Source organism: Zea mays, chromosome 5, assembly GCF_902167145.1.
Source record: "Zea mays cultivar B73 chromosome 5, Zm-B73-REFERENCE-NAM-5.0, whole genome shotgun sequence".
NCBI lineage: Eukaryota > Viridiplantae > Streptophyta > Magnoliopsida > Poales > Poaceae > Zea > Zea mays.
Genome location: NC_050100.1, coordinates 162738961 through 162749295, shown reverse-complemented (window position 1 = coordinate 162749295; position 10335 = coordinate 162738961).

Here is a 10335-nt window from a genome sequence, read left to right as displayed (position 1 = left end):
TGATTCAGTTGTTCAACCTTTCAAAGATGCATGTGATAGTCGCCTAGAGGGGGGGTGAATAGGGCGAAACTGAAATTTACAAAAATAATCACAACTACAAGCCGGGGTTAGCGTTAGTAATAATAAATGAGTTCGCAAGAGAGGGAGCAAAACAAATCGCAATCAAATAAAGAGAGTGACACGTGGATTTGTTTTACCGAGGTTCGGTTCTTGCAAACCTACTCCCCGTTGAGGAGGCCACAAAGGCCGGGTCTCTTTCAACCCTTCCCTCTCTCAAACGGTCCCTCGGACCGAGTGAGCTTTCCTTCTTCTCAATCAACCGGGAACAAAACTTCCCCGCAAGGGCCACCACACAATCGGTGCCTCTTGCCTCGGTTACAATTGAGTGTTGATCACAAGAGCAAAAGAGAAAGAAAGAATGCGATCCAAGCGCAAGAGCTCAAAAGAACACGGCAAATCTCTCTCGCTAGTCACTAAATGCTTGAGTGGAATTGGAGAGGATTTGATCTCTTTGTATGTGTCTAGAATTGAATGCCTAGCTCTTGTAAGTGGTTAGAAGTTGGAAAACTTGGATGGCAATGAATGTGGGGTGGTTGGGGTATTTATAGCCCCAACCACCAAATGTGGCCGTTGGGGAGCCAGTCTGCTCGATGGCGCACCGGACAGTCCGGTGCACACCGGACATGTCCGGTGCCCCTGCCACGTCATCAGTGCCGTTGGAATCTGACCGTTGGAGTTCTGACTTGTGGGCCACCCTTGATGTCCGGTGGCGCACCGGACAGCTCCTGTTCATTGTCCGGTGCGCCAGTATGGGCAAACCTGACGTCTGCGCGCGCTGCGGCGCATTTAATGCCTCTGCAGGTAGCCGTTGGCGCGGGATAGCCGTTGCGCTGGAGTCACACCGGACAGTCCGGTGCACACCGGACATGTCCGGTGAATTATAGCGGACGAGCCGTCGGCTTTTCCCGAAGCTGAAGAGTTCCTGAGGCCGCTTCTCCATGGCGCACCGGACACTGTCCGGTGTACACCGGACAGTCCGGTGAATTATAGCGCGAGAGCCCCTGGAAATTCCCGAAGGTGGCGAGTTCGAGCTGGAGTCCCCTGGTGCACCGGACACTGTCCGGTGGTGCACCGGACACTGTCCGGTGGCACACCGGACAGTCCGGTGCGCCCAGACCAGAGGGCCTACGGTTGGCTCTTTGCCCTTTTGTTGAACCCAACACTTGGTCATTTTATTGGCTATGTTGTGAACCTTTGACACCTGTATAACTTATACACTAGAACAAACTAGTTAGTCCAAAGATTTGTGTTGGGCAATTCAACCACCAAAATTATATAGGAACTAGGTGTAAGCCTAATTCCCTTTCAATCTCCCCCTTTTTGGTGATTGATGCCAACACAAACCAAAGCAAATATCGAAGTGCATAATTGAACTAGTTTGCATAATGTAAGTGTAAAGGTTGCTTGGAATTGAGCCAATAAAACTACTTACAAGATATGCATGGAATGTTTCTTTCTTATTTAACATTTTGGACCACGTTTGCACCACATGTTTTGTTTTTGCAAATTCTTTTTGTAAATCCATTTCATAGATCTTTTGCAAATAGTCAAAGGTAAATAAATAAGAGTTTGCAAAAGCATTTTCAAGATTTGAAATTTCCTCCCCCTGTTTCAAATGCTTTTCCTTTGACAAAACAAAACTCCCCCTAAAAGAGATCCACCTCTTAGTGTTCAAGAGGGTTTTGATATACCATTTTTGAAATACTACTTTCTCCCCCTTTTTGAACACAATAGAATACCAAATGATAAAGACTTTTGGAAAGCACTAAGTTTTTAAATTTGGTGGTAGTGGTGCGGTCCTTTTGCTTTGGGCTCATTTCTCCCCCTTTTTGGCATGAATCGCCAAAAACGAAATCATTAGAGCCCTTAAGTGCAAACTTCCCCTTTGGTCATAAATAAGTGAGTTAAGATTATACCAAAGACGAAGTCCCTTTTGCGTTTGAGCTTTTACTCTCTCCCCCAAGGATGAAGTCCTTTTTCTTGATGCTCATTTCTCCCTCAAAGAAGAGAGAGTTGCTCGGAGTGGTGGCGAAGTATGAGTTACGGAGTGGAAGCCTTTGTCTTCGCCGAAGACTCCAATTCCCTTTCAATATACCTATGACTTGGTTTGAAATAGACTTGAAAACACATTAGTCATAGCATATAAAAGAGATATGATCAAAGGTATTCAAATGAGCTATGTGTGCAAGCTTAGCAAAAGAAATTTCTAGAATCAAGAATATTGAGCTCATGCCTAAGTCTGGTAAAAGATTGTTCATCAAGTGGTTTGGTAAAGATATCGGCTAATTGATCTTTAGTATTAATGTAAGAAATCTCGATATCCCCCTTTTGTTGGTGATCCCTAAGAAAATGATACCGAATGGCTATGTGCTTAGTGCGGCTATGCTCGACGGGATTGTCGGCCATTTTGATTGCACTCTCATTATCACATAGCAAAGGGACTTTGGTTAATTTGTAACCGTAGTCCCGCAGGGTTTGCCTCATCCAAAGCAATTGCGCGCAACAATGTCCTGCGGCAATGTACTCGGCTTCGGCGGTGGAAAGAGCGACCGAATTTTGCTTCTTTGAAGCCCAAGACACCAAGGATCTTCCCAAGAACTGGCAAGTCCCCGATGTGCTCTTCCTATTGATTTTGCACCCCGCCCAATCGGCATCCGAATAACCAATTAAATCAAATGTGGATCCCCTAGGGTACCAAAGCCCAAACTTAGGTGTATAAGCCAAATATCTCAAGATTCGTTTTACGGCCGTAAGGTGGGATTCCTTAGGGTCGGATTGGAATCTTGCACACATGCAAACGGAAAGCATAATGTCTGGTCGAGATGCACATAAATAAAGCAATGAACCAATCATCGACCGGTATACCTTTTGATCCACGGACTTACCTCCCGTGTCGAGGTCGAGATGCCCATTAGTTCCCATGGGTGTCTTGATGGGCTTGGCATCCTTCATCCCAAACTTGGTTAGAATGTCTTGAGTGTACTTCGTTTGGCTGATGAAGGTGCCCTCTTGGAGTTGCTTTACTTGAAATCCTAGAAAATACTTCAACTCCCCCATCATTGACATCTCGAATTTCTGTGTCATGATCCTACTAAACTCTTCACATGTAGACTCGTTAGTAGACCCAAATATGATATCATCAACATAAATTTGGCATATAAACAAGTCATTTTCAAGAGTTTTAGTGAATAAAGTAGGATCGGCCTTGCCGACTTTGAAGCCATTTGCAATAAGGAAATCTCTTAGGCATTCATACCATGCTCTTGGGGCTTGCTTGAGCCCATAAAGCGCCTTAGAGAGCCTATAGACATGGTTAGGATACTCACTGTCTTCAAAGCCGGGAGGTTGCTCAACATAGACCTCTTCCTTGATTGGTCCGTTGAGGAAGGCACTTTTCACGTCCATTTGATAAAGCTTAAAGCCATGGTAAGTAGCATAGGCCAATAATATGCGAATTGACTCAAGCCTAGCTACGGGTGCATAGGTTTCACCAAAATCCAAACCTTCGACTTGTGAATACCCTTTGGCCACGAGTCGAGCTTTGTTCCTTGTCACCACACCATGCTCGTCTTGCTTGTTGCGGAAGACCCATTTGGTTCCTACAACATTTTGGTTAGGACGTGGAACTAAATGCCATACCTCATTTCTAGTGAAGTTGTTGAGTTCCTCTTGCATTGCCACCACCCAATCCGAATCTTGGAGAGCTTCCTCTACCCTGTGTGGCTCAATGGAGGAAACAAAAGAGTAATGTTCACAAAAATGAGCAACCCGAGATCGAGTAGTTACTCCCTTATGAATGTCGCCGAGGATGGTGTTGACGGGGTGATCTCGTTGGATTGCTTGGTGGACTCTTGGGTGTGGCGGTCTTGGTTCTTCCTCATCCTCCTTTTCTTGGTCAATTGCATCTCCCCCTTGATCATTGCCATCATCTTGAGGGGGCTCATCTTCTTGATTTTGTCCTTCATCAACTTGAGCTTCATCCTCATTTTGAGTTGGTGGAGATGCTTGCGTGGAGGAGGATGGTTGATCTTGTGCATGTGGAGGCTCTTCGGATTCCTTAGGACACACATCCCCAATGGACATGTTCCTTAGCGCTATGCATGGAGCCTGTTCTTCACCTATCTCATCAAGATCAACTTGCTCTACTTGAGAGCCGTTAGTTTCATCAAACACAACGTCACATGAGACTTCAACTAGTCCAGTGGACTTGTTAAAGACTCTATATGCCCTTGTGTTTGAGTCATATCCTAGTAAAAAGCCTTCTACAGTTTTAGGTGCAAATTTAGATTTTCTACCTCTTTTAACAAGAATAAAGCATTTGCTACCAAAAACTCTAAAGTATGAAATGTTGGGCTTTTTACCGGTTAGGAGTTCGTAGGATGTCTTCTTGAGGATTCGGTGAAGATATAACCGGTTGATGGCGTAGCAGGCGGTGTTGACCGCTTCGGCCCAAAACCGGTCCGGTGTCTTGTACTCATCAAGCATGGTTCTTGCCATGTCCAATAGAGTTCGATTCTTCCTCTCCACTACACCATTTTGTTGTGGCGTGTAGGGAGAAGAGAACTCATGCTTGATGCCCTCCTCCTCAAGGAAGCTTTCAATTTGAGAGTTCTTGAACTCCGTCCCATTGTCGCTTCTTATTTTCTTGATCCCTAAGCCGAACTCATTTTGAGCTCGTCTCAAGAATCCCTTTAAGGTCTCTTGGGTTTGAGATTTTTCCTGTAAAAAGAATACCCAAGTGAAGCGAGAATAATCATCCACAATTACGAGACAATACTTACTACCGCCGATGCTTATGTAAGTGATCGGGCCGAACAAATCCATGTGTAGGAGCTCCAGTGGCCTGTCGGTAGTCATTATGTTCTTGTGTGGATGATGAGTGCCAACTTGCTTCCCTGCTTGACATGCGCTACAGATCCTGTCTTTCTCAAAATGAACATTTGTTAGTCCTAAAATGTGTTCTCCCTTTAGAAGCTTGTGAAGATTCTTCATTCCAACATGGGCTAGTCGGCGGTGCCAAAGCCAACCCAAGTTAGTCTTAGCAACTAAGCAAGTGTCGAGTTCAGCTCTTTCAAAATCTACCAAGTATAGCTGACCCTCTAACACTCCCTTAAAAGCTATTGAATCGTCACTTCTTCTAAAGACAGTAACACCAGTATCAGTAAAAAGACAGTTGTAGCCCATTTTACATAATTGGGATACGGAAAGCAAATTGTAATCTAAAGAATCTACAAGAAAAACATTGGAAATAGTATGGTCAGGTGATATAGCAATTTTACCCAAACCTTTGACCAAACCTTGATTTCCATCCCCGAATGTGATAGCTCGTTGGGGATCTTGGTTTTTCTCATATGAGGAGAACATCTTTTTCTCCCCTGTCATATGGTTTGTGCACCCACTGTCGAGTATCCAACTTGAGCCCCCGGATGCATAAACCTACAAAACAAATTTAGTTCTTTGTTTTAGGTACCCAAACGGTTTTGGGTCCTTTAGCATTAGATACAAGAACTTTGGGTACCCAAACACAAGTCTTGGAGCCTTTGTGTTTGCCCCCAATAATTTTGGCAACTACCTTGCCAGATTTGCTAGTCAACACATAAGATGCATCAAAAGTTTTAAATGAAATGGCATGATCATTTGATGCATTAGGAGTTTTCTTTCTAGGCAACTTGGCACGGGTTGGTTGCCTAGAGCTAGATGTCTCACCCTTATACATAAAAGCATGGTTAGGGCCAGAGTGAGACTTCCTAGAGTGAATTCTCCTAATTTTGCTCTCGGGATAACCGGCAGGGTACAAAATGTAACCCTCGTTATCCTGAGGCATGGGAGCCTTGCCCTTAACAAAATTAGACAAGTTCTTAGGAGGGGCATTAATTTTGACATTGTCTCCCCTTTGAAAGCCAATGCCGTCCTTAATGCCCGGGTGTCTCCCATTATAGAGCATGCTTCTAGCCAATTTAAATTTTTCATTTTCTAAGTCATGCTCTCTAATTTTAGCATTAAGTTGTGCTATGTGATCATTTTGTTTTTTAATTAAGGCAAGGTGATCATGGATAGCATCAACATTAATATCTCTACATCTAGTGCAAATGGACACATGCTCAATAGTAGATGTAGAGGGTTTGCAAGACTTTAATTCAATAACCTTAGCATGCAACAAATCATTCTTAGTTCTAAGGTCAGAAATAGTAGTATTGCAAACATCAAAATTTTTAGCCTTAGCAATTAATTTCTCATTCTCATTTCTAAGGCTAGTGATGGAAGCATTCAATTCATCAATCCTAGCAAGCAAATCAACATCATTATTTCTAGGATCAATGCAAACATGAGAATCAACCTTAGCTAACAAATTAGCATTTTCATTTCTAAGGTTGTCTAAAATCTCATGGCAAGTGCTTAGCTCACTAGACAATTTTTCACATTTTTCTCTTTCTAGAGCATAAGCATTTTTAACCTTAACATGTTTCTTGTTTTCCTTGATTAGGAAGTCCTCTTGGGAGTCCAAGAGATCATCCTTTTCATGGATAGCACTAATTAGCTCATTTAATTTTTCCTTTTGTTCCATGTTAAGGTTGGCAAAAAGAATACGCAAGTTATCCTCCTCATTTTTATCATCCTCATCACTAGATGTTTCATATTTAGTGGAGGACTTTGATTTTACCTTCTTTTTGCCGTCCTTGGCCATGAGGCACTTGTGGCCGACGTTGGGGAAGAGGAGGCCTTTGGTGACGGCGATGTTGGCGGCGTCCTCGTCGTCGGAGGAGTTGCTTGAGCTTTCGTCGGAGTCCCACTCCCGACAAACATGGGCATCGCCGCCCTTCTTCTTGTAGTACTTCTTCTTCTCCTTCCTCTTGCCCTTCTTGTCGTTGTCCCTGTCACTATCACTTGATAATGGACATTTAGCAATAAAGTGACCGGGCTTACCACACTTGTAGCAAACCTTCTTGGAACGGGATTTGTAGTCCTTCCCCTTCCGTTGCTTGAGGATTTGCCGGAAGCTTTTGATGATTAGGGCCATCTCCTCGTTGTCGAGCTTGGAGGCGTCAATTGGTTGTCTACTTGGTGTAGACTCCTCCCTCTTCTCCTCCGTTGCCTTGAAGGCCACGGGTTGCGCCTCGGATGTGGAGGGCTCATCAAGCTCGTTGATCTTCTTGGAGCCCTTAATCATGCATTCAAAACTAACAAAATTCCCGATGACTTCCTCGGGGGTCATTTGTGTATATCTAGGATTGCCACGAATTAATTGTACTTGAGTAGGGTTAAGGAAAATAAGGGCTCTCAGAATAACCTTAACCACTTCGTGGTCATCCCATTTTGTGCTCCCTAGGTTGCGCACTTGGTTCACCAGGGTCTTGAGCCGGTTGTACATGTCTTGTGGCTCCTCCCCTTGGCGAAGACGGAAGCGACCGAGCTCCCCCTCGATCGTTTCCCGCTTGGTGATCTTGGTGAGTTCATCACCCTCATGCGCCGTCTTGAGTAGGTCCCAAATCTCCTTGGCGTTCTTCAACCCTTGTACTTTGTTGTATTCCTCCTTGCTTAAAGAGGCAAGGAGAATGGTTGTGGCTTGAGAGTTGAAGTGCTCGATTTGGGCCACTTCGTCCGTGTCGTAGTCCTCATCCCCTACGGATGGTACCTGTACACCATACTCAACAACATCCCATAATCTTTTGTGGAGAGAGGTTAGATGAAATCGCATCAAATTACTCCACATAGCATAATCTTCACCATTAAAAGTCGGTGGTTTGCCTAATGGGACGGAAAGTAAAGGTGTATGTTTAGGAACGCGAGGGTAGCGTAGGGGGATCTTACTATACTTCTTACGCTCTTGGCGCTTAGAAGTGACGGACGCCGCGTCGGAGCCGGAGGTGGAGGTCGATGAAGTGTCGGTCTCGTAGAAGACCACCTTCCTCATCCTTTTGTGCTTGTCCCCACTCCGATGCGGCTTGTGAGAAGATTTTTCCTTCTTCTCCTTATGGTGAGAAGAGGAAGATCTTTTCTCCTTCCGCTTGGAGGATTTCTTCTTCTTCTCTCTTCTCTTGGTGCGGGACTCTTCCGATGAAGATGAAGTGCTCCCTTGGCTTGTAGTGGGCTTGTCGTCGCCGGTCTCCATCTCCTTCTTGGCGTGATCTCCCGACATCACTTCGAGCGGTTAGGCTCTAATGAAGCACCGGGCTCTGATACCAATTGATAGTCGCCTAGAGGGGGGGTGAATAGGGCGAAACTGAAATTTACAAAAATAATCACAACTACAAGCCGGGGTTAGCGTTAGTAATAATAAATGAGTTCGCAAGAGAGGGAGCAAAACAAATCGCAATCAAATAAAGAGAGTGACACGTGGATTTGTTTTACCGAGGTTCGGTTCTTGCAAACCTACTCCCCGTTGAGGAGGCCACAAAGGCCGGGTCTCTTTCAACCCTTCCCTCTCTCAAACGGTCCCTCGGACCGAGTGAGCTTTCCTTCTTCTCAATCAACCGGGAACAAAACTTCCCCGCAAGGGCCACCACACAATCGGTGCCTCTTGCCTCGGTTACAATTGAGTGTTGATCACAAGAGCAAAAGAGAAAGAAAGAATGCGATCCAAGCGCAAGAGCTCAAAAGAACACGGCAAATCTCTCTCGCTAGTCACTAAATGCTTGAGTGGAATTGGAGAGGATTTGATCTCTTTGTATGTGTCTAGAATTGAATGCCTAGCTCTTGTAAGTGGTTAGAAGTTGGAAAACTTGGATGGCAATGAATGTGGGGTGGTTGGGGTATTTATAGCCCCAACCACCAAATGTGGCCGTTGGGGAGCCAGTCTGCTCGATGGCGCACCGGACAGTCCGGTGCACACCGGACATGTCCGGTGCCCCTGCCACGTCATCAGTGCCGTTGGAATCTGACCGTTGGAGTTCTGACTTGTGGGCCACCCTTGATGTCCGGTGGCGCACCGGACAGCTCCTGTTCATTGTCCGGTGCGCCAGTATGGGCAAACCTGACGTCTGCGCGCGCTGCGGCGCATTTAATGCCTCTGCAGGTAGCCGTTGGCGCGGGATAGCCGTTGCGCTGGAGTCACACCGGACAGTCCGGTGCACACCGGACATGTCCGGTGAATTATAGCGGACGAGCCGTCGGCTTTTCCCGAAGCTGAAGAGTTCCTGAGGCCGCTTCTCCATGGCGCACCGGACACTGTCCGGTGTACACCGGACAGTCCGGTGAATTATAGCGCGAGAGCCCCTGGAAATTCCCGAAGGTGGCGAGTTCGAGCTGGAGTCCCCTGGTGCACCGGACACTGTCCGGTGGTGCACCGGACACTGTCCGGTGGCACACCGGACAGTCCGGTGCGCCCAGACCAGAGGGCCTACGGTTGGCTCTTTGCCCTTTTGTTGAACCCAACACTTGGTCATTTTATTGGCTATGTTGTGAACCTTTGACACCTGTATAACTTATACACTAGAACAAACTAGTTAGTCCAAAGATTTGTGTTGGGCAATTCAACCACCAAAATTATATAGGAACTAGGTGTAAGCCTAATTCCCTTTCAGCATGGCTGCTTCTGGGGGAAACAACAATGAGCACACGCCCACGACGCCGCAGGCTATGGATGTCCTCGTGCGCCGCCTCTGACCCACCGCACCTTGTAGCTGCCGGCGACCACACCCTCCTCGGCGAAGGCCTTCGGTTCTCGACGTAGACCCGCTCCACGAATGTGCGCGTCGCCGCCTGCAACCTTCCGACGAAAGAGCCGATCTAGGACGCCATCCGACCCTGGCACGCGCTCCCGCACCAACACCGATGGACCCGCAGCAGTCCACACCACCTCGCCCAAGCCGGACTACCCACCGCGGCGACTGCCTCCCCACTCAGAGATTTCACAGCAACCGCGAGCGCTGCCTGTCCCTTCCACCTTGGCGTCGCTGCCCTCCTTGTCCTCCTCGGGCTCAACACGGGCGGGGAGCGAGGGTGGCACGGAGGTGGATTGGAGCCGCGAAGGCCATCGTCACGCGGGCCTCATCGACGTCCTCGTCATCGGGCTTAGCGTGGGTGGGAAGCGGGGGCGGCGCGGAGGCGGATCGGAGCCGTGGAGGGTTGGGGACTTGCGGGGGAGAAAGAGGAGGCGTCGACGTGCTAGCAGTTGGGAGCATTGGGAGGTTAGGGATTGGGTACAACCGTGCGGGTGGGTCGCGTGATCGGACGACTGGTGGGATCAGACGGTTGAAAAGCATAATGATAAAATAGACGGTTGAGATTACATAACGGCAAAACGACAGGCTACTTTTACAGCCTTAATAAGTAGTA